The sequence below is a fragment of the Schistocerca nitens genome, chromosome 7, assembly GCF_023898315.1.
Source record: "Schistocerca nitens isolate TAMUIC-IGC-003100 chromosome 7, iqSchNite1.1, whole genome shotgun sequence".
Taxonomy (NCBI): Eukaryota; Metazoa; Arthropoda; class Insecta; order Orthoptera; family Acrididae; genus Schistocerca; species Schistocerca nitens.
Genome location: NC_064620.1, coordinates 442,893,205 through 442,914,081, shown reverse-complemented (window position 1 = coordinate 442,914,081; position 20,877 = coordinate 442,893,205).

The following is a 20,877-nucleotide window of genomic DNA, read 5'->3' as shown; positions in this document are numbered from 1 at the left end:
AAGAAAATTCCTTCAGTATACGCAACTCATAATACAAGTGAAACAATACTGTTCCTAAGTTGCTCTTGTAGAGCTCGCAGAACGGCTGATCTTCAACTGGGCCGCAGCCAGGCGGCGCTCTCTTCGCCTAGAGGCCGCTGCTGTCTCGGTGTCGTCCCAGAGAGGGGCAGTCGCATACTATTAGCTGACGTCTTCTTCACAGCCCTCTCTGCTCTACCGTTCCTGACCGTCGCACCGCCGCTTGACTTTCATGCCGGAACACAGAGCCTCTCATTCAGTGAAATCTCACTTCACTTCTCCCTCTCCTTCAGGGTACCTCACTAGTTTTGTAGAACATTATAGTTTTTGAAACTTCCTGGCAGATTAAAACTGTGTGCCCGACCGAGATTCGAACTCGGGGCCTTTGCCTTTTTGCGGGCAAGTGCTCTACCATCTGAGCTACCGAAGCGCGACTCACGCCCGGTACTCACAGCTTTACTTCTGCCAGAATCTCGTCTCCTACCTTCCAAACTTTACAGAAGCTCTCCTGCGAAGCTTGCAGAACTAGCACTCCTGAAAGAAAGGATATTGCGGAGACATAGCTTAGCCACAGCCTGGGGGATCTTTCCAGAATGAGATTTTCACTCTGCAGCGGCGTGTGCGCTGATATGAAACCTCCTGGCAGATTAAAACTGTGTTCCCGACCGAGACTCGAACTCGGGACTTTTGCCTTTCGCGGGCAAGTGCTCTACCATCTGAGCTACCGAAGCGCGACTCACGCCCGGTACTCACAGCTTTACTTCTGCCAGTATCTCGTCTCCTATCTTCCAAACTTTACAGAAGCTCTCCTGCGAAGCTTGCAGAACTAGCACTCCTGAAAGAAAGGATATTGCGGGGACATAGCTTAGCCACAGCCTGGGGGATCTTTCCAGAATGAGATTTTCACTCTGCAGCGGCGTGTGCGCTGATATGAAACCTCCTGGCAGATTAAAACTGTGTTCCCGACCGAGACTCGAACTCGGGACTTTTGCCTTTCGCGGGCAAGTGCTCTACCATCTGAGCTACCGAAGCGCGACTCACGCCCGGTACTCACAGCTTTACTTCTGCCAGTATCTCGTCTCCTACCTTCCAAACTTTACAGAAGCTCTCCTGCGAAGCTTGCAGAACTAGCACTCCTGAAAGAAAGGATATTGCGGAGACATGGCTTAGCCACAGCCTGGGGGATGTTTCCAGAATGAGATTTTCACTCTGCAGCGGAGTGTGCGCTGATATGAAACTTCCTGGCAGATTAAAACTGTGTGCCCGACCGAGACTCGAACTCGGGACCTTTGCCTTTATGCGCAAGTGCTCTACCATCTGAGCACCGAAGGTAGGAGACGAGATACTGGCAGAAGTAAAGCTGTGAGTACCGGGCGTGACTCGTGCTTCGGTAGCTCAGATGGTAGAGCACTTGCCCGCGAAAGGCAAAGGTCCCGAGTTCGAGTATCGGTCGGGCACACAGTTTTAATCTGCCAGGAAGTTTCATATCAGCGCACACTCCGCTGCAGAGTGAAAATCTCATTCTGGATTATAGTTCTTGTATTGGTACCACCAGTCTCTGCAAGCTGAAACATCTTTTTGATGAAGCGTCATTACGTCCATGGAGAAAATTTTGAGATACGAAATTGTTTAATTCGATCTAGACACAGTCACAGAAATATTATACTCTGTTTTGACCTCACGATCTCCATCACGACAAAGACTAAAGATTAAGCAGGAAATTCTGGAGACCGGCAGTGTATGCTCACAACTGACAACGATTAAAATCGCGTTTTAGTAATTGTGTCTGAGAAAATGACAAGAATTTTTGAATCTAGTGACCGCCAGCAAAGGCAACATACGGTTCCCAGTAGGAACACTATTTAATACCTGAAGACGATGTTGATTACAGCAGTCGAATGCTACAGATTTTCACTCAAATGGTGTGTCCTAACCGCCGAGAGCCGTCATTCATCAGCTACACGGATACACTAAAGGTAGTAATTATATTTTATCATTTGGATAGCAAAATAACTGACGATGGTCGAAGCAGTTAGGATGTAAAATGCATACTACAGATAACAAGAATTGCTTTTATGAAAAACCGAGCCTTGTTGTCTAATACAGAATAAGTATTAGCAAGTGTTTTCTGAAAATAATTATCTAGAGCGTAGCCTTGTATGAATGAGAAGCAAGACAGTTCGCATAAGAAGATATTCAAAGCTTTTTAAATGTGGTAGTCTGAAGAATGTTGAAGGTTAGAGGGCTAGATAAGATTACTGATGAAGAGCTAAGGCATCGAAATGAGGAGAAAAAAAATGTATGGTAACACTTGATTAAAGGAAATGTCGGTTAATACTGAGACATAAAGTATTAGTCAGTAATGTAACGGGCGGAAGCGAGGTAAAAATTACAGAAGCGAGATAATAATTACAGGGGGAAATCAGAGCTCGATTATATTCACGTGAACGTAGCCATAGTTATGAAGGAGAAAGAGACTCGCACAGGCCAGTTAAACATCCATAGCTTCGGACCACAGCAATAGTAACAACTCGGTTGAATGTGGACGTTGAGGTAATGGCAGTAGTACCCAAATTCTGCAGGAGGAAGAGGGTATGAGATTTTTATTATGCGTCAGTCCATCACCACAAACTTCACAGTGGAGCAGATGTTATGAAGACTTGACGCCAGCGGGCAAACAGCTCCTGGACATTTGCTGAGGGGTCGTCCATCTATCATCTAAGGGGATTGCGCGCGAGGGGAAGTTCCCCTGCTTTACCGAACGCAGGAATTACGGAGGCGGCTCCCTGCGAGATGGAAAACGATAACACAAACTGGAAAAACTCGTCTGGTGATTACGCCGCACCGCTGGAGCTTGTTTAGAGGGGAGCTTTGTTTTCCAGCGTATCAGAAGCTCCGTATTTCGCCTGAGGCGCTGTTATTCTGCTCAAGTCCCGGGGATATTATCCGAGCCAGATTCACTTACGTTTTCCCGGGATCACGGAGGGAAGCAGGCGTGCTCAGAGTTTGCTATAATGGTTTCCAGGAGGGGAAGAGATAGATAATACGCAAAATGGAGTACGTGTACTTCAGAGTTATCAGAAACGATAACGTAACTTAATTACTTTAAATGGTTCCATTATATGAAGCAAGCAGTTTTGGCAGAGGGTAACTTCCTCCATGTTTCTTAATATAAATATTATCCCGGAATTCAACAACTAAGAAGCGGCAAGTAAAATATAAATAAAACAATTAGCACAAAATATATTAAGGTCTTCGATTTCAGAAAATAAGCACAGATTCCAGGCTAATAATTGGAATCTGAAAAGAACTTTCATTTGCATCAGAATCTCAGAGAAAAAAACTGTGATTTCGTATGCAGAATCAGACACTGATTGGTTCAAATGACTCTGAGCACTATGGGACTGCCGGCCGGAGTGGCCGAGCGGTTTTAGGCGCTACAGTCTGAATCCGCGCGACCGCTACGGTCGCAGGTTCGAATCCTGCCTCGGGCATGGGTATGTGTGACGTCCTTAGGTTAGTTGGGTTTAAGTAGTTCTGAGTTCTAGGGGACTGTTGACCTTAGAAGTTAAGTCCCATAGTGCTCAGAGCCATTTGAACCATTTTGAACTATGGGACTTAACTGCTGAGGTCATCAGTCCCCTAGAACTTAGACTACTTTAACCTAACTAACTCAAGGACATCACGCTCATCCATGCCCGAGGCAGGATTGCAACCTGCGACCGTAGCGGTCTCACTGTTATAGACTGTAGCGCCTAGAAACGCTTGGCCACTTCGGCCGGCTCAGAAACTGAGACTGCGATTATTCTCCTGTCATTTAACATAGTACGAGTAAGAATAATTACGAGGGCTATTCGAAAAGTAACGAATGATAGACTGTGAAATGGAAAACTCAGGGAAAATCGAAACTGTTTCATTTGCAACAGTGAGCAAAACCTTGCAGCTACTTTTCTACATAGTCGCCTCTCCGACTTCGACATTTGTCGCAGCGTTGTACCAAGATCTCATCATGCTTTCCGACAATTTTATATGCTGGACTGCAGCTCGTTGTGAGGGCCAGCGGCTCATTTGAGCAGATGTGAAAATCAGAGGAAGCCAAGTCTGAGCTGTATGATAAGTGATGCATAGAGACGGGATTATATGCATTTGCATGTTGCATATGCATTTGCATGTCTTGCTCCTTTTCACCGTTTATTGCATATTTTAACTAAAAACTAGTGACGATGCAACATTTTAAAAATTTACACTCACTAGCTCGATCTAGTTTCGATGTCTTACTAATTGACCGTGACCTAGAACTGCGTGCCATCGCTAGCCGAGAGGCCACTGCCTAGCGAAATCATTACAGTAGAGGAACAGGAACAGACAGATAGAGCCAATACTCCTGCGCCCACGCCTTCGATTAATCCCCTCCGCTGTCATACCGTACGCGTCGGTAACAATTAAATTAAACCACGAAATCCTTTAGTCGCACGCCCATTGCTTCCGTTTAGCTTTCTACGAGGATTGGAGCTTAAATAAAAAAAATGGCTCTGAGCACTATGGGACTCAACTGCGGAGGTCATAAGTCCCCTAGAACTTAGAACTACTTCAACCTAACTAACCTAAGGACAACACACACATCCATGCCCGAGGCAGGATTCGAACCTGCGACCGTACCGGTCGCGCGGTTCCAGACTGTAGCGCCAGAACCGCTCGACCACCAGCGGCCGGCAGCTTAAATAGAGGTAACTATTTATTCACAACCTATACAAAAGGGTTACATATTTAAACCTGTTACTGCCCTTCAAAGTAGTCACCAGTGCTGTGTAGAACCCGTTACCACCGATGTGGAAGGCACAGTATACCGTTAGCAGAGCCTGTTCTGTTTCTGGTGCGAATGGTGCGATCTGCTGCCTGTTGAATCTCTGGAACATATCTGAAGCGAATGCCACGAAGTGGTTCCTTCATCTTCGGGATACATTCAAAGTCACAAGGACTTAAGTCCGGGAGTATGGTGGATGGTACAGTACTTCTTAGTCCCATCGACCGAAAAGAGCAGCCACAGCTTGCGCTATATGCGCCCGCGCATTTGTCGTGGGCGGGTTGCGCAGTAAGTGTCACCGCTTCTTTCGCAAAGCTGGTCGCAGATGATGCTCCTAAATCGAACAGTAATACTGTGCATTGGCGGTCTGCCGTGGGGGAACGTAATGCGTTAGGATAACACCATCACAGTCGTGCACGAGAATCATCATAATTTTAGACCACTCCATTCGCACCATCATCAGAACAAGCTCTGCTAACGGTATACTACGCCTTCCACGTCGCTGGCAACGGGTTCTACACAACGCTGGTGACTGCTTTGAAGGACAGTAAAAGGGGCAGGCATGTAAACCTTTTGTATCGGTCGTGAATAAATAGTTGCCACTACTTAAGTTGCCAACCTCGTATTTACTTTTGCACAGTGGAACGTGTTTACGACGTGTAGTGCGTAACGCGTTGTGCGTCATGCCGCCCGAAAAGAGAAAAGTCGTTTCGTGGATTTCTGACCATACTGGAGCACTTACATGTGACGGAATTGTTTTGTACTTTCGAGTTTGCAACAAGAACGTTTCGTGCAAAAAAAGTTTCAAATAGACCAGCATGTCAAGACAAATCTTCATATCGCAGGAATGCAGGACGACTAGAACAACTTCTGACAACAGCAAGTTCCAGTAGCAGGGATTTGTCCAAAGGTACGCATACAAGTCAGGTTAACATGGATCTATGTGAATCAGTCATTTCAGCCAGTATTTCTCTTCACAAACTTACAACCCTATCCTCAGAGGCTTCCTCAGCAAATATTGCTCAGATAAAAATATACCAGATGAATTAACACTGCGTAAAAATTACATACCGACAGTTGATGTAAATGTTCTGGAAGAAATACGCAATGAACTCAAGGGCAGCATTATCTGGATTTCAGTTGTCGAAACTACAGATACTTGAGCCCGTTACATTGCAAATTTAATTGTTGGTGATTTAAAAGAAGAGCTTTCTTTTCCCCATGTAGCGGTCTGCAAATATTTTGAAAAGGCAAATCATTCGACGATAGCTAGATTTGTGAATGATGGTACCAGAATCTTCTGCAGATGAAAGGGTGTTTGTGTTTATTTCAGATACTGCTCCATATATGACCAAAGCAGCAAAAGCCTCCCAACCGTTATATCGCAATTTGATTCATGTGATGCGCTTTGCTGATGAAGTATATCGCCTTGCTGAAGAAGTACGTTCCACGTTTCGAATGTAAATAAGGTGATTTCATGTACATAGAAAGTGTTTCTAAAGGCTTCTGCTCGCATCAAGACCTACAAAGAAAAACTACCAAACATGCCTTTACCTCCCGTACCAGTGGTAACTCTTTGGAGTACGTGGGTCGAAGCCGTGTTGTTTTACAATGAACATTTCAAGGCCATTAGCGGGGTAGTAAACGACTTCGATTAAGCAGAGTCTTTCGCATTTTACCAGCGCAAGGAAGATTTTAATGGTTCCGGTATTAAAAAAATTGCTGTGAGTAGCACTCATTTTTTCCCATATACCTGCAAGTATTAAAAAGCTTGAAACTGAATGTTTCACGTTGAATGAATCTATTCAGTTAATGAATATAATCATTCTAATGAACTCCTCGTTGCCGGAGGTTTTCCCAAGGAAATGTATAGAAAAGTTTGAAAACATTTTAAACAATAACCCAGCCTTTGAACCCTTGTGACAAATTGATAGTTTTATTAATGGGGCGGGTGAACTTTACCAGAAACAATAAGTGCCAACACAGCACCTAAATTTAAATACTGCCCACTTACCTCAGTTGATATACAACGGTCCTTTTCTCCTTACAAAAGTTTTGAGTGATCGAAGACACGATCTTACTACCGAACATTAGGAACAGTACTTGTCGTTTATGTTTACAATAGTAGAAAAATGTACCATAAAATAAATTGTGAATGGTGCTTTGGTCCAATAGTATTATTAAAAGTTAATGCTGTTCAAAAAATTCGTGATTGTATGTTGATTTTTAAAAAAAAATATTACGGAGTTTTTCAGCCTGCCCTTATGCGTGCGATATAACTCGAAATTGGTCCTGTACATATCGACTGTTTCCCTGCGACGCACTCGCATCCCATCCGCTTCTTACGGATTACAATAGCAAAGAAGAAATAAATTTTGACGCACGATACGCAAATGTTTAGAAAATAATCCCAGAAAGGCCCCCTTCCTAACCGCTACCAGAATGTATTCAGAAAATGATACCAGCGTTCTAAATGTACCGATTTTTCGAGTGGTCGGCGCTCTTCCTCGTAATTGTTATGCACAGGTTCGACTTTGAGATATAATGCACGCAGTAACTGCCATATTTTTTAATTATTTGATCTTGCATATTTCGACACTTTTCACGCGTTCTTAAGCATCATTAGTGCATATTTTCATGCATATTTTAAGGCTTTTATGATGCATATAAGCCGGTCTCTAGTGATGCATGACAGTTACGCTGTGTGGGGTTGCATGAACTCAGGCGAACTCTCTCGGCAGCCACCCGTACTTAGCAGGAGATTTTGTTTTCTAGTCCGCCTGTTTAGCTTGGTGGTAAAGTGCTCGCCTCCCATGCAAGCGGGCCCGGGTTCGACTCCCTTCTGGTTTGGAGATTTTCTCCGCTCGAGGACTGGGTGTTGTATTGTCCTCATCACCATTTCATCCTCATCATCGGCACGTTATGTCGCCCAATGTGGCGTCGACTGAAATAAAACTTGCACTTGGCTGCAAAACTTCCCTGGATAGGGTCTCCCGGCCAACGATGCCATACGCTCATTTCTTTTAATTGTTTTCTAGACATCTTCATGTGCTCATTGCGCACTCATGACTGAGAAGAGCGACGTGACGCTGCCTTCTGGCAGAGACGCAGCCCTACTCATTTGAGCAAAGCTTCATCGCACTCTCTATGTGGTTTCCGTTCCTTACTTTTCGAACAGCCTTCGTATATTGCATAAGATGACGTGTCACCGATGATGCAGTCGGCAGCGCTTGTTGGTTGTTACTGCAGTGGACTTGCGTTCTTGTAATGGATGAGTCTGACTTTCTAGATCAACTAGTGTATTGTGACGAACCGCAAACAGCATTTAACTTGGCGCACCATTCCACAACAGTGGTTTTCGACAGATAGGCTGTCCCATACACATTCTTCATTCTCAGATGGGTGTATAACAATAGTTGCCCTTCGCCAACCTGGAACTGAATAACAGCGCACTGGTGCTGATTGGACGCATTTGGTAATAACTTCGCCATAGTTCACGATTCCGCATTTACCGCATGCATGCTGGAACGCACGAAGGCCACACAATTATGGGTGCTTATGAACTAGCATCGTGGTCGAGCAACTTTGCATACATGCTGCTTCAGTGTCCTCAAACGGAAACTTTCTGATCGCCCGTTATACAATACCAAATGAGTCTGCACATAAGCACTCCATTAGCAATGAACGATAAAACTCAGATACAACATATTGTTCAATGATGGTATTCAAGCAATACCATACCGTAGTCTCCTAGTAAAAGTGCATCTACGCTGGCACAGCTGCAACACTTATGACGATGGTTGTTCAATAAGTAATGCAACACATTTCTTTTCTCGGCCAACTTTACTTGAAAAAATGTGGAATTTATTGTGGAGGTGAGAATTTAAACAGGTTTTGGGAACACCTGAATTCAATCCACCCGAATATTTAGTTCCTATGGAGGTGGAAAAGAATAGATGGCTTCCCTTCCCTGATGTGTTGGTCAGAAGGAAGACTGATGGTACATTGGGACATTCCGTCTGTAGGATGCCTACTCATACTGACTTGTATCTGCGAGCTGATAGTTGTCACCATCCAGCTCAGCGTGAAAGAGTACTTCGTACCTTGGTTCACAGGGTCCACGTTATCTCAGACCCTGAAAGTTTGGCAGCTGAGCTATCACATCTCGAAGTCACCTTTCGTCAGAATAGTTATAGTGAGAGGCAGATCAAACGTGCGTTGAGCCATCATCCTTCTATGCATCGGGTGAGTGACGATATCAACGAAGTGGCACCTAAGCCTACCGCCTTTTTGCCTTACGCAGGAAGCATTTCTAACAGGATTGTCCGTATTTTGCGGAAATATGATGTGAAATGTATTTTTCGACCACCTTCTAAGATTAAGGCCCTGTTGCCGTCCGTAAAAGATGATCTAGGTTTGCGTAAGGCTGGTGTCTATCGTATTCCTTGCAGTTGTGGCATGTCATATATTGGACAGACAATCAGGACTGTGAAAGACCGGTGTATTGAACATAAGTGTCACACACGCTTACAACAGCCGAGCAAATCCGCTATTGCAGAACATTGCCTTGACAGCGGTCATCCTATGGAATACAACAACACGGAGATTCTGGCTTGCGAGTCCGGCTGTTGGGATAGTGTTACTAAGGAAGCTGTTGAAACCAAACTATCAAGCTACCTTATAAACACAGATGGTGGATTTTGTTTAAATGCTGTGTAAAGGAATTATATAAATTTTTTTGTGAATATATAGACATTAGTTCAACTACCAGAGCTTAATGTATAAAGCATTTGCTGAACAAAAGAAGCTTTACGTTCTTCGTTTATTAGTTTTAGAATAAACTACCTTTCGTTGTTATCCTGTCCTATTTGTTAAGAAGTTGTAGTGCATTTTCTTACTGATAGCATTGGGTTAAATAATGAAAGTGATTTTGAAGCAGAGCGATTTCGTCTTTTGTGATACCATGAGTCCCAGCTCCTGAAATTCAGGAAAATTATTACTATTATTTTAACTTAATGCAGAGAATTTAGATGGAGTCGACGATCTTCACGGTGACACTGCTCAACAATTAAGGTACGTGAACGTGTTCATCTTTTTCCTTTCGTGGCCGCTACCTTCAATTTCAATATATTTGCCGCGACATTCAGAACCTGCAGTGTTTCTTTTCATTTAATTTCGAAGTCCACGCATTTACGTTCTAAGATGAATAAATGCATTTAAATGTATTTCTTTTTATCCAGGCCACGGGGGATGATTACACTCAAAATGTACGTGCCTCTATCCCGTTCGTTATGTTCGCATACATTTGAATGTGTACAAGCGTAACTATATTTCCTACACAGTATTAACGCTTTTTTTTCCCTTGACCACTCATTCGCGAATGTACGTGCCCTCTTATTTGATGTAGTCAGTCGGCCGTATTCTTTAAAAACATTATTTGTAATATTCAGTGGCTTAGTTTCCACAATTGATCTTTGCCTGTTTCGCAACAGCGCTTCACGCGAAATATTTATTACGCGACATCCACAATACCTTTTATTTCAAAATTTCGACGACCGACTGAATAAAGATTTTTCTAACAACAACAACAGCAAAACATAATAATATAAGAGGACGCGTTACAAATGGCGACCGAGTGCCATGACGTTTGTTAATTTTCAGAAAAATTCAGTACAAATTTTAAGTAGAAATATTTAAGTAATTTTTCCCATCCATTATTGCGGCTATAACCAGTTGTTTCTGTTACATGTTACGCTAACTACGTATAAGATCACCAAATTTACAAATGAAATCAGCCCATAAAATTCACATATATCCATAAAATAAAAATTTTGAAAAAAGGAGGAAATTCTGGTACATGTAATTTTTAACCGACTACTAAGAAAATGACCGGCAAAATAAAATACCTAAGGTAAGAGCAACAGCACTACTACCCTTTTAGCTGACCGTAAATGTCAGACTGAATAGCGTTTTCCCGACCCCTACAGCGTAGCACGTATTTTTTTCAAAATTCCAATTTTTTTTACATGATTTGTAGATTGTTGTTAGTAAAACATACGTGAATGCGTCACAAGATGGCGGATCATTGTCATTGATTGCGAGCGTAAAAGTCATTTATCAGTCTACTGTTTTACCAGAGACTTATATTTGACTACATTGAATTACGCGAAAGAGCGCGATGTCATCTGTGATTTGTTTACGTGTAGTACGAGCCGCAATAGTAGTGGAGTTCGGCTGCACACTGGTTTACGATTACATACAGCTATGGTGAAATTAAGATCACAAACTAAAGCGATGGATAATTCGTCAGATGAGGAATCAGTTGCTCAACCTACACCTGACACAGAGATAGAAAACATTGCATATACAGATACCGCACTCGCAGCGACTAGTGGTACTCAGTCGCAAGCGACAGACGAAAATATATCAACTCTAAAAACTGTTCCGGATTCCGCACATGTACCAGGTCCAGCAGAGCTAGGCATTATGCAGATGTTAAGAATAATAACAACACAGACAGGGAATGTAACAGCAAAAAGAACGCACAGGCCGAAAATGTCACAACGCAGATAGAATATGTCGCAGCACAGATAGGGAATGTAACAGCCCAAATGAATGCACAGGCCGAAAATGTCACAACGCAGATAGAAAATGTCACAGCACAGATAGGGAATCTAAAAGACCAAATGAACAAGCTAGACACTGATGTAAAAACCCGTACTGAAATGCACAATAACCTGACGACACAACTGACACAACTAAAAAGAGAGGTAGCGCATCAGCTAATAGAAGTGGTGCGTGAAGATCTAAACTGTATGAATCGGGATATTGATAATTTGAAACAGTTAAGGATGTGGCAAATCAGATAAATAAGTTAACTAAAAATTTCAATGACATGAGCGTACAGCAAACCGAGCTCAATACAAAAATGCAGGAAGCTGTAAATCAAGTTGAGGACATGACAAAACAGCAAAAACAGCAATTCGAGGACTTTTTAGAAGTAAAAGACACACACATAAACCGTACCCTAGAAACAGAGCTACAAAAAGCAATAAGTAACACAAATGAGCAAGTATACACTACACAAAACACATATGTAGTTAAACTGCAAACTGACATAGGCCAGATACAGAAAACTTTGACACAGGATTTAGCAGGTTGGCAGAATCAAATAGTCGAGCAGCTAAACAGGAAACTTGGTACAATGAAAGAACAAAACCAACATGCAGCGGAAGAACTTGACAACATACCCACAGGTAAGAGCGATAGTGCGGTCAGTGGATATCCTACCTCGAATGTACATGTGTATTCACCAAACTGTGAGGTGTACGGTAACCAACGACACCGTGACGAAAGAAGGGAACAGCAGGTAGCTGAACCCACTTTGTCATCAGTTTTGTTAGAAGAAAGTCTTATAAAACACCGTCAATTCCCGTTTATCCCGGGAAAAAAATCCGTGCATCCGGTAATTTTTATCAAGTCATTCAAAAAAGTATTGCCTATAAAGTGGTCGGAACGGCATAAGATACAATATGTTACGGGTTATATCCAAGGCGATGGAGCGTTATGGACGATGGAAATGTCAGAAACTTGCCAGACATTAGAACAATTTGAAAACGCGTTTCTTTCGAACTATTGGTCACATGGCGTGCAAGAGAGATTAAGAAAAGCCTTATTCAACCCTGAACAATATAATCCAAAATTTGGATCACTCCGAAAGTACTTCGAGAAATATTTAAATAAAACAAGATTCTGGGATGAACCAGTGACACACACGGACGTCCTACGCATTCTGAAAGCTAAACTACCGCAAAATGTCGGGAATGGCGGGAAAAGCTAGTACAAGGACCCGAAAGCCATTTGGAGTATTTTCTATATGTCTTGGACTCTGCTGGCTTAATTAATGAAGACGCAACACAAAGTCACACCAATCAAACTAATCTCCATAGCAGCGGTGGCAACCAGCCTCCGCAGCGCCAGCTGCAGTACGGCGTCAACAATGTAGCGTGCGCGGCTGAGTCACGACCGGCTTTTGTCGATTCCGCCGCAGCAGCGCATATGCCAGGCCTGAATTCGGGAGGCAATTTCAATAACAACTATAATCAATATTTTAATCCAGGATTTAAAAGAAAAAGAAAAAATGGCTGTAGAAACTACTCTGGCTATTCCGGTAACCGGAAGCGAAACTGGAATAGGAACGATAACGAAAATCAGTGGGGTAACGCTCAAAGTAATTTTCAGCCTCAATTTAGCACAACGCGGCTAACCCACGAAATGTGCAGTGGCAGTACCCGATTAGCAATCAACACTATCAGTCCCAAGCTCAAAGTAAGACTACGCCTGTAAACTCAGAGCAAAATCATGATCGCAATGTGCAATGGAGTAACAACACGTCGGGGGTGAATGTTATAGAAGTGACTAACGAAACACCTACAAACAGTAACAATGGGCGTTAAACTAAACGTGGTCTCATTATACTCCCCAATGTTGACCATGGATAGCGATGGGGGCGATCCAAGGTAAGACAGGTATTGATCTCTATTACAGAACAAACTCAACGCCGTAAGAAACATTTTGACAAACAGCTACATGGTGTTACCAGATTTGTGGTTAGAGAGAAAGTATTACTTAATACCCATGTGAAATCTTCTCCGTCAGCCAAGAAAAACGCTAAGTGGCAAATAAAATATACTGGTCAGTATATTATTGTACATATTCCGCCTGACGGATGTTATTTACTTGCATCTCCTCACAATGGTAAAATCAAAGGACTCTATGCTCACAGAGACTTGAGGGAATTCCACCACGTTTAAGTATCATACATTATATCTATCTATGCACACGAGTGAAATAAGTAAACTTTGGTAAAAAGAAGAAATACGATTAGGTTAAAGTAGGTATATCTTCCTATGCAGCTACGTGAATCAGAGCATTTCCCTACTTCCGTTTACATTTGTCAGTAACTGTGGACTCAATACACAAGCAAGCTTGGACATACACGTCAATTGATGACTAGCAATCCTAACATAGGATGTACTTGGAAGGTTGACTGAATAGTTTCTGATCACAGTGGTATTTCAGTTTTCAGTTTATGTACAAAGGATTCTGGAGCGAACAATTAGCACAGACCTCGGAACAAAGTAGATTTTTTTTTTGCCACTTGTGTTTCAAGATTATAAGGTACAGGGTAATTTACAGAAAATATTGAGCTCCCTAAAGTACATAAGTATATGGTCACGCAAGTACATGCCATGTTGCAGAGAGAATATATATATATATATATATATAATCACATTTACAGAAAATATTGAGCTCCCTAAAGTACATAAGTATATGGTCACGCAAGTACATGCCATGTTGCAGAGAGAATATATATATATATATATATATATATATATATATATATATATATATATATATATATTTTGACGTGTCCACACCACTAGGCTTTATTTATGAATATATCGAGCAAAACGATATTAAATATTTTTGTATGCTCCGATGATGATATGATTTCGGCCTGTTAATGAAATTTTAGCGTGTTATACACCATACGCACGAAAACCTGATCTAAGTAAAGTGCATCCAAAGATGGAGTTTAGGAATAATAAAAAAATGTGATTTTACTGAAATAAAAATAATTTTTCAACTTTATACACACTTTCGAGTGCAAGTACACTGCTAAGGTACGATTTGTAAACATGATCTGAGGCATACTTAATACCGTCTCAACTAGAATAAAGTAAAAGAAATATGTACGAGGTAAGTTACAGGAAACTGACGGGCAGAGAAATTGGACAATGCCGAAACAACCTTAATTCTTTACAGGCGGCGTTCATCGAGATACTACGAGGCTTCAATCGGCAAAGAGAAGCAGCTATATTACTCTTACGTCAGAACGACTTCGATCTACGTTACAGAATATTACCAAGATCACTTAGAAGTACACTACTTGACACTCAGCAACACCAGAAATTTTTAACAATTGGTCTTATCTTCGGCATGAGAGTACGAAAAATCTTTGCTGACTTCAGAGCAATGTATGCACTGATTTTCTCGTATGTTTACAATATTTTGTCCAATCCGAGTTGGAAACGTTTTGTGGAGAATTTGAGTAAGAAAGGACTTAGGTCACGTTCGATATATACACTGCTGGCCACCGTAAATGCAACACCCTGAAGGAAGCATCCGAGTCAAGTGAAATTTACACCATGGGTTTGCAGCGATGAGATATGCAACTGATTAGAATTTCAGCGCAGACGCACATCACGCGCGCCTGTGGCGCCACCTCATAGCGCCATTTAAGGCTTGGCGATTTCGACGAGTGTACGTTCGGCACGTGTGTTTACCTTGTGGTTGTTTCACAAGACGATCAGTTATGCCTCGTAGACAACAGCGAACATCGTTTGATCAAGTATCCGAGTTCGACAGAGGAAGGACAGTGGCTTACCGAGATTGTGGATTATCATACAGAGAAATCGCTTGTCGCGTTGGACGAAACCAAACAACTGTAATGCGGATATGTGACCGTTGGATGCAGGAGGGTACGACGGACCGACGTGGTCGATCGCATTCACCTCGGTGCACCACTGCACGTGCTGATAGGCAAATTGTGCGCATGGCAGTGACGGATCGCTCAGTGACATCCCGAACCATAGCACAGCACATTGCGTCTGTAACGCATCATCCAGTGTCTGCGCGTACCATTCGACGCCGTTTACAGCAGAGTGGTCTGTCCGCAAGACGTCCATTGCTTCGTCTACCGTTGACACAGAACCACAGACGTCTCCGTCGCCAATGGTGTGATGACAGACGGATGTGGACGGCAGAATGGAACGACGTTGTCTTTACTGACGAGGCACGCTTCTGTCTGCAGCACCACGATGGTCGGATTCGGGTGTGGAGACACCGTGGAGAGAGGATGCTGGATAGCTGCATTATGCACCGCCACACTGGTCTTGCACCGGGTATTATGGTATGGGGCGGTATTGGATATTACTCTCGCACGCCTCTAGTACGCATTGCCGGTACTTTAAATAGCCGGCGTTACATATCCGAGGTGCTGGAGCCAGTTGTCCTTCCTTACCTTCAGGGCTCGGCCACTGCCATATTTCAACAGGATAATGCGCGACCACACGTGGCACGCATTGCCCAAAGGTTCTTCGTCAATAACCAGATTGAAGTGCTTCCCTGGCCGGCTCGCTCTCCGGATCTTTCGCCGATAGAAAATGTGGTGTCACAGCCAGACACCACACGTGCTAGGTGGTAGCTTAAATCGGCCGCGGTCCTGTAGTACATGTCGGACCCGCGTGTCGCCACTGTGTGATCGCAAACCTAGCGCCACCACAAGGCAGGTCTCGAGAGACTGACTCGAACTCACCCCAGTTGTACGGACGACAGAGCTAGCGACTAGACGTACGAAGCCTTTCTCTCTCATTAGCCGAGAGACAGAATAGCCTTCAGCTAAGTTAATGGCTACGAACTAGCAAGGCGCCATTAGCCTTACAGTGATTGTAATTAGAGTCTCACTTGTGTTCACCATAGAGATGTACAAGAAGACATTAAAGGTAAGTATATGAGAAGCTCCGTTCTTTTCTTCATAGCATTAATTACGTATCCTGTTCCAGTACTTCACGCCCGTCTGCGTTAGTCTCGCGTGCCCTTTAAGCCACCTCTATCTACAAGGTGTTGGCCCAGCTGCCGACACATCACATGGCGACGAGTCTACAAAGGATCTTGTGTTTTACTTTGCCCTAATTTCTTGTGTCATGGCTTCGCCACAATCTCCAGATGTACTGTCCGAATTTTATCGCTTGCAGAATCAGCAGACGCAGGCGTTATTGGATGCTCTTGGACAGCTCGTCCAGGGTCAACGTGCGCTGCACACCGATGCGGCCGCCGCCGCTTCATCGCTACCGCCGCCACAACATGCTGTTGCACCTCAATTCAGACCCTTTGACGCAACCCACGAGTCATGGCAGGAGTGGTCCCGCCAGTTCAGCTTTCATCTAGCCGCCTACAGAATTCAAGGTAATGAGCGGCAGCCGTTTTTGCTTTCTTGTGTCGGTGTGTCCACCTACCGAGTGATAGTGAATTTGTTTCCCCGGCGCGACGTAGCAACTCTGTCCTACGAAGAACTTTTGTCTGCTTTAGATGCCTATTTCAAGGAAACAGTAAATGTCGTTGCAAAAAGGTATACGTTCTTTCGTACAAAACGTACGGCCGGTCAGACTAATAGGGAGTGGGTTGCGACATTGCAAGGATTTACTAGGGAGTGTGCGTTTGACTGCGAATGTGGACTTCCTTATTCAGATACTATGGTGCGTGATGCAATAGCACAGAACGTTTCTGATGTTCGCATACGGGAACAGATTTTGAAACTAGTTAATCCCTCCCTTCAACAAGTGATAGACATATTGGACAGGCAAGACACACTTGACTTTGCTCAGGACTCGTTTGAAACTTCGCCAGCAGTGTGTCACATTCACCGGCCCGCCGGGCCCGCTGCACGGGACGCTAGGCGGCCCTCGCGCCCGTCAGCGCAGCGGCAGCCTAGCTCGCAAACACGTGCGCCGCGTAAGCAAGCTAATGCAGTGAAATCATGCCCGCGGTGTGCAACTAGACATTCGCGTGAACATTGCCCGTCACGCCAAGCTATTTGCTTTTCCTGCCATAAGAAAGGACATGTCCAAAGTGTTTGCCAGAAAAAGCTCAGATCAGACACTCACACCAATTCCAGGCCCTTTGCTTCGCGCCGGAATCGAACCAAGGAAACTCAGGCTCGTGCACCTTCGCCCATGGATATTCATGTAGTTCATTCCACCCCATCCGGTGACAGTGTTCATTCTACAAAATGTGTGCGTCGACGTCGACGGAAGTCCCGTCACGTCGCACGTGATTCTGTCCCAGTGTCTGTTCCAGTTGCACAACACAGTCGCTTTTGTCGTCAGCAGGACAATAAACTTTTTGTAGACTTAGACTTTGCAGGCAAAGTGATACCATTCCAGCTCGATACCGGAGCTGCAGTTTCATTGCTCAATCACGACACGTACAACCAACTGGGCAAACCTCCGTTGCGTGCCGCAAATGTTCAGCTCAATAGTTACTCAGGCCAGAAAATACCAGTGTTAGGACAGTGCAGCCTTCTCGCAACATACAAGGGACAAACAAAACTTGTGTCATTTTTCGTTCTTCGTTCTTCTACTGCAGTGAACTTGTTTGGTTTAGATTTATTTCAGTTGTTTAACATGTCTATCGTAAATCAGGTCCTATCAGTGAATCAGACTGTGCCTTCAGCCAGTGTTTCTAGTCTATGTGAAGAATTTGCAGACATTTTTGCACCGGGCCTTGGTTGCGCTACGAACTATGAAGCGCATTTGGAACTAAAAGCCAACGCGCAACCGAAGTTTTTCAGATCGCGCAATGTTCCCCGCGCATTGCGTGATGAGGTCGCCAGAACATTACACGATTTAGAATCTCAAGGTGTAATTGAACGTGTGCAGGCTTCTGTCTGGGCCTCACCCTTAGTAATTTTGCCAAAACTTTCCGGAAAATTGAGACTTTGTGTGGACTTCAAAGCAACTGTGAATCCACAACTAGTAACTGCTACTTTTCCTTTGCCCCGCCCGGAAGATCTTTTTGACAAACTGTGCCCAGGAACATATTTTTCAAAGTTGGACCTAGCAGATGCGTACTTGCAAATACCTGTGGACGAAGAATCCCAGCGCGTCTTGGTGGTAAACACGCATCTTGGTTTGTATCGCTTCAAAAGACTGCCATTCGGGTGTGCGTCCGCACCTGCATTGTTTCAGCAATATTTACAAACTGTTTGTGCGTCGGTCCCTACTGCTGCGAACTATCTGGACGATATTGTGATCTCCGGAAAGACAGAAGCCGAACATTTGCAAAATCTCCGAACATTATTTCAAGTCTTGCGACAAAATGGTCTTCGCTTGAGGAAGGACAAATGTGTGTTTTTTGCTCGGGATTTACCCTACCTGGGCCATGTAATAAATGCCCAGGGCATCCATCCAAGTCCAGAGCACCTCCGTGCCATACTGGATTTGCCTTCACCGCAGAACTTGAAGCAACTACAGAGTGTGCTGGGTAAAATCAATTATTATCATAAATTTGTGCGCAATGCTTCTTCCATTTCAGCTCCGCTTCATCGCTTACGCCGTAAAGGTGTTCCGTTCGTCTGGACGACGGAATGCGAACGCGCCTATTGCCAGTTGAAATCGGCGTTACTTTCAAATACTTGCCTTACGCCGTTCGATCCCCAGAAACCCCTTTTGTTGATGGTAGATGCATCGGATTTCGGGATCGGTGCTGTGCTTGCGCACAAAGATGGATCGCATGATCGCCCTATTGCCTTTGCGTCAAAATTGCTCTCCTCTGCGCAAAGAAATTATTCACAGATAGAGAAAGAGGCTTTAGCTCTCGTGTTTGGTGTTACTAAGTTTCACGATTTCTTGTATGGTCGTCACTTTACCATCATCACGGACCACAAACCTTTGACATCGCTTTTTCATCCGAACAAGCCGGTACCTCCGCGTACGGCGCAGAAATTCATTCGCTGGTCTCCTTTCCTCTCGCAGTACCGCTACGATATCTTGTATCGGTCCACTGCTAAGCACGGAAACGCTGATGCGTTGTCCCGTTTGCCTGTTGCTGAGGATAAAGCATTCGATTCTTCCGAACTTGCTTGCATGTTCATTGATGCGGAAACCGATGACGTGGTCAAATCGTTTCCGATTGATTTTCGTCGTGTCGCTACAGCCACAGCTGCTGACCCTGTCCTTGCTACTGTTTTGCGTTTTGTTGCTACGCAATGGCCCTTGTCCAAGTCACGGATCGAAGATCCGCTGGTTCGCCGATTTTTTGCTCACAAGGAGAGACTTTTTGTACGACGTGGTGTTTTGTTGTTGCGTTCTGATAATGATCAGTCTCGAGTCGTGGTCCCACGTTCGTTACAGTCCTCTGTCTTACGGTTTCTTCACCAAGGACATTGGGGTATAGTGCGAACGAAACAACTTGCTCGTCAGCACTGTACTTGGTTCGCAATCGATGCTGCGATTACGAATATGTGCTCCTCTTGCGTGGCGTGTGCCGAACAACAATCCGCACCGCCGCGGAAATTCTTTGCATGGCCGAAAGCCACTTCCCCTTGGCAACGCTTGCACATCGATTTTGCTGGTCCATTCTGGAATGCTCGTTGGTTGGTTGTGGTCGATGCTTTCAGTAATTTTCCTTTTGTTGTCCGGATGTCTTCCACGACGTCTTCTGCCACAATCCAAGCCTTGTCTGCTATCTTTTGCATTGAAGGTCTTCCGCAGACTATTGTTTCCGACAATGGCCCACAATTCATGTCCGCAGAATTTCAGTCCTTCTGCAAGGCCAGTGGTATTCAACATCTGACATCCGTGCCGTTTTCGCCTCAGTCAAACGGTGCCGCGGAACGGTTGGTCCGGGCTTTCAAGTCACAGATGTTGAAATTGAAAGAGTCGCATTCTCGGGAGGACGCATTATTGCTCTTTTTGTCCTCGTATCGCTCTCAGCCCAGCGATGGTCGCTCGCCGGCTGAGTTGCTCCATGGTCGTTCTCATCGAACCTTGATGTCTTTGCTGCATCCGCCACATCAGGTTCCTGTGCTGCGCCAGACTCCTGCTTTTGCTCCTGGCGACGTTGTCTTCTATCGCACCTATCGCGGTTCACGGCGTTGGCTCGCAGGGCGCATTCTTCGCTGCCTCGGCCGCGCGATGTATTTGGTTTTGGGGGCCTCTGGTGAGGTGCGTCGGCATCTCAATCAGCTGCGCCTCTGTCGTCGCCCGGGTTCTGCCACTCCCCGTCTGCTTTCAGCGACGGAGCCGTCAGGTCAGCACCCTGGGGACCCATCTACTGGCTCGCCTCATCCCCAGGTGTTACCGACGCTGCCTTCCATTTTGCCTCATGGCGTCGCGCCGCCGCCGCAGCCGTCGCAGCCGCCTCCGGCGCCGCCCGCAGTGGACGCTTCGCTGCAGCCGCCACGCGCCTCCCTGGGTCACGCGCCGCCGATC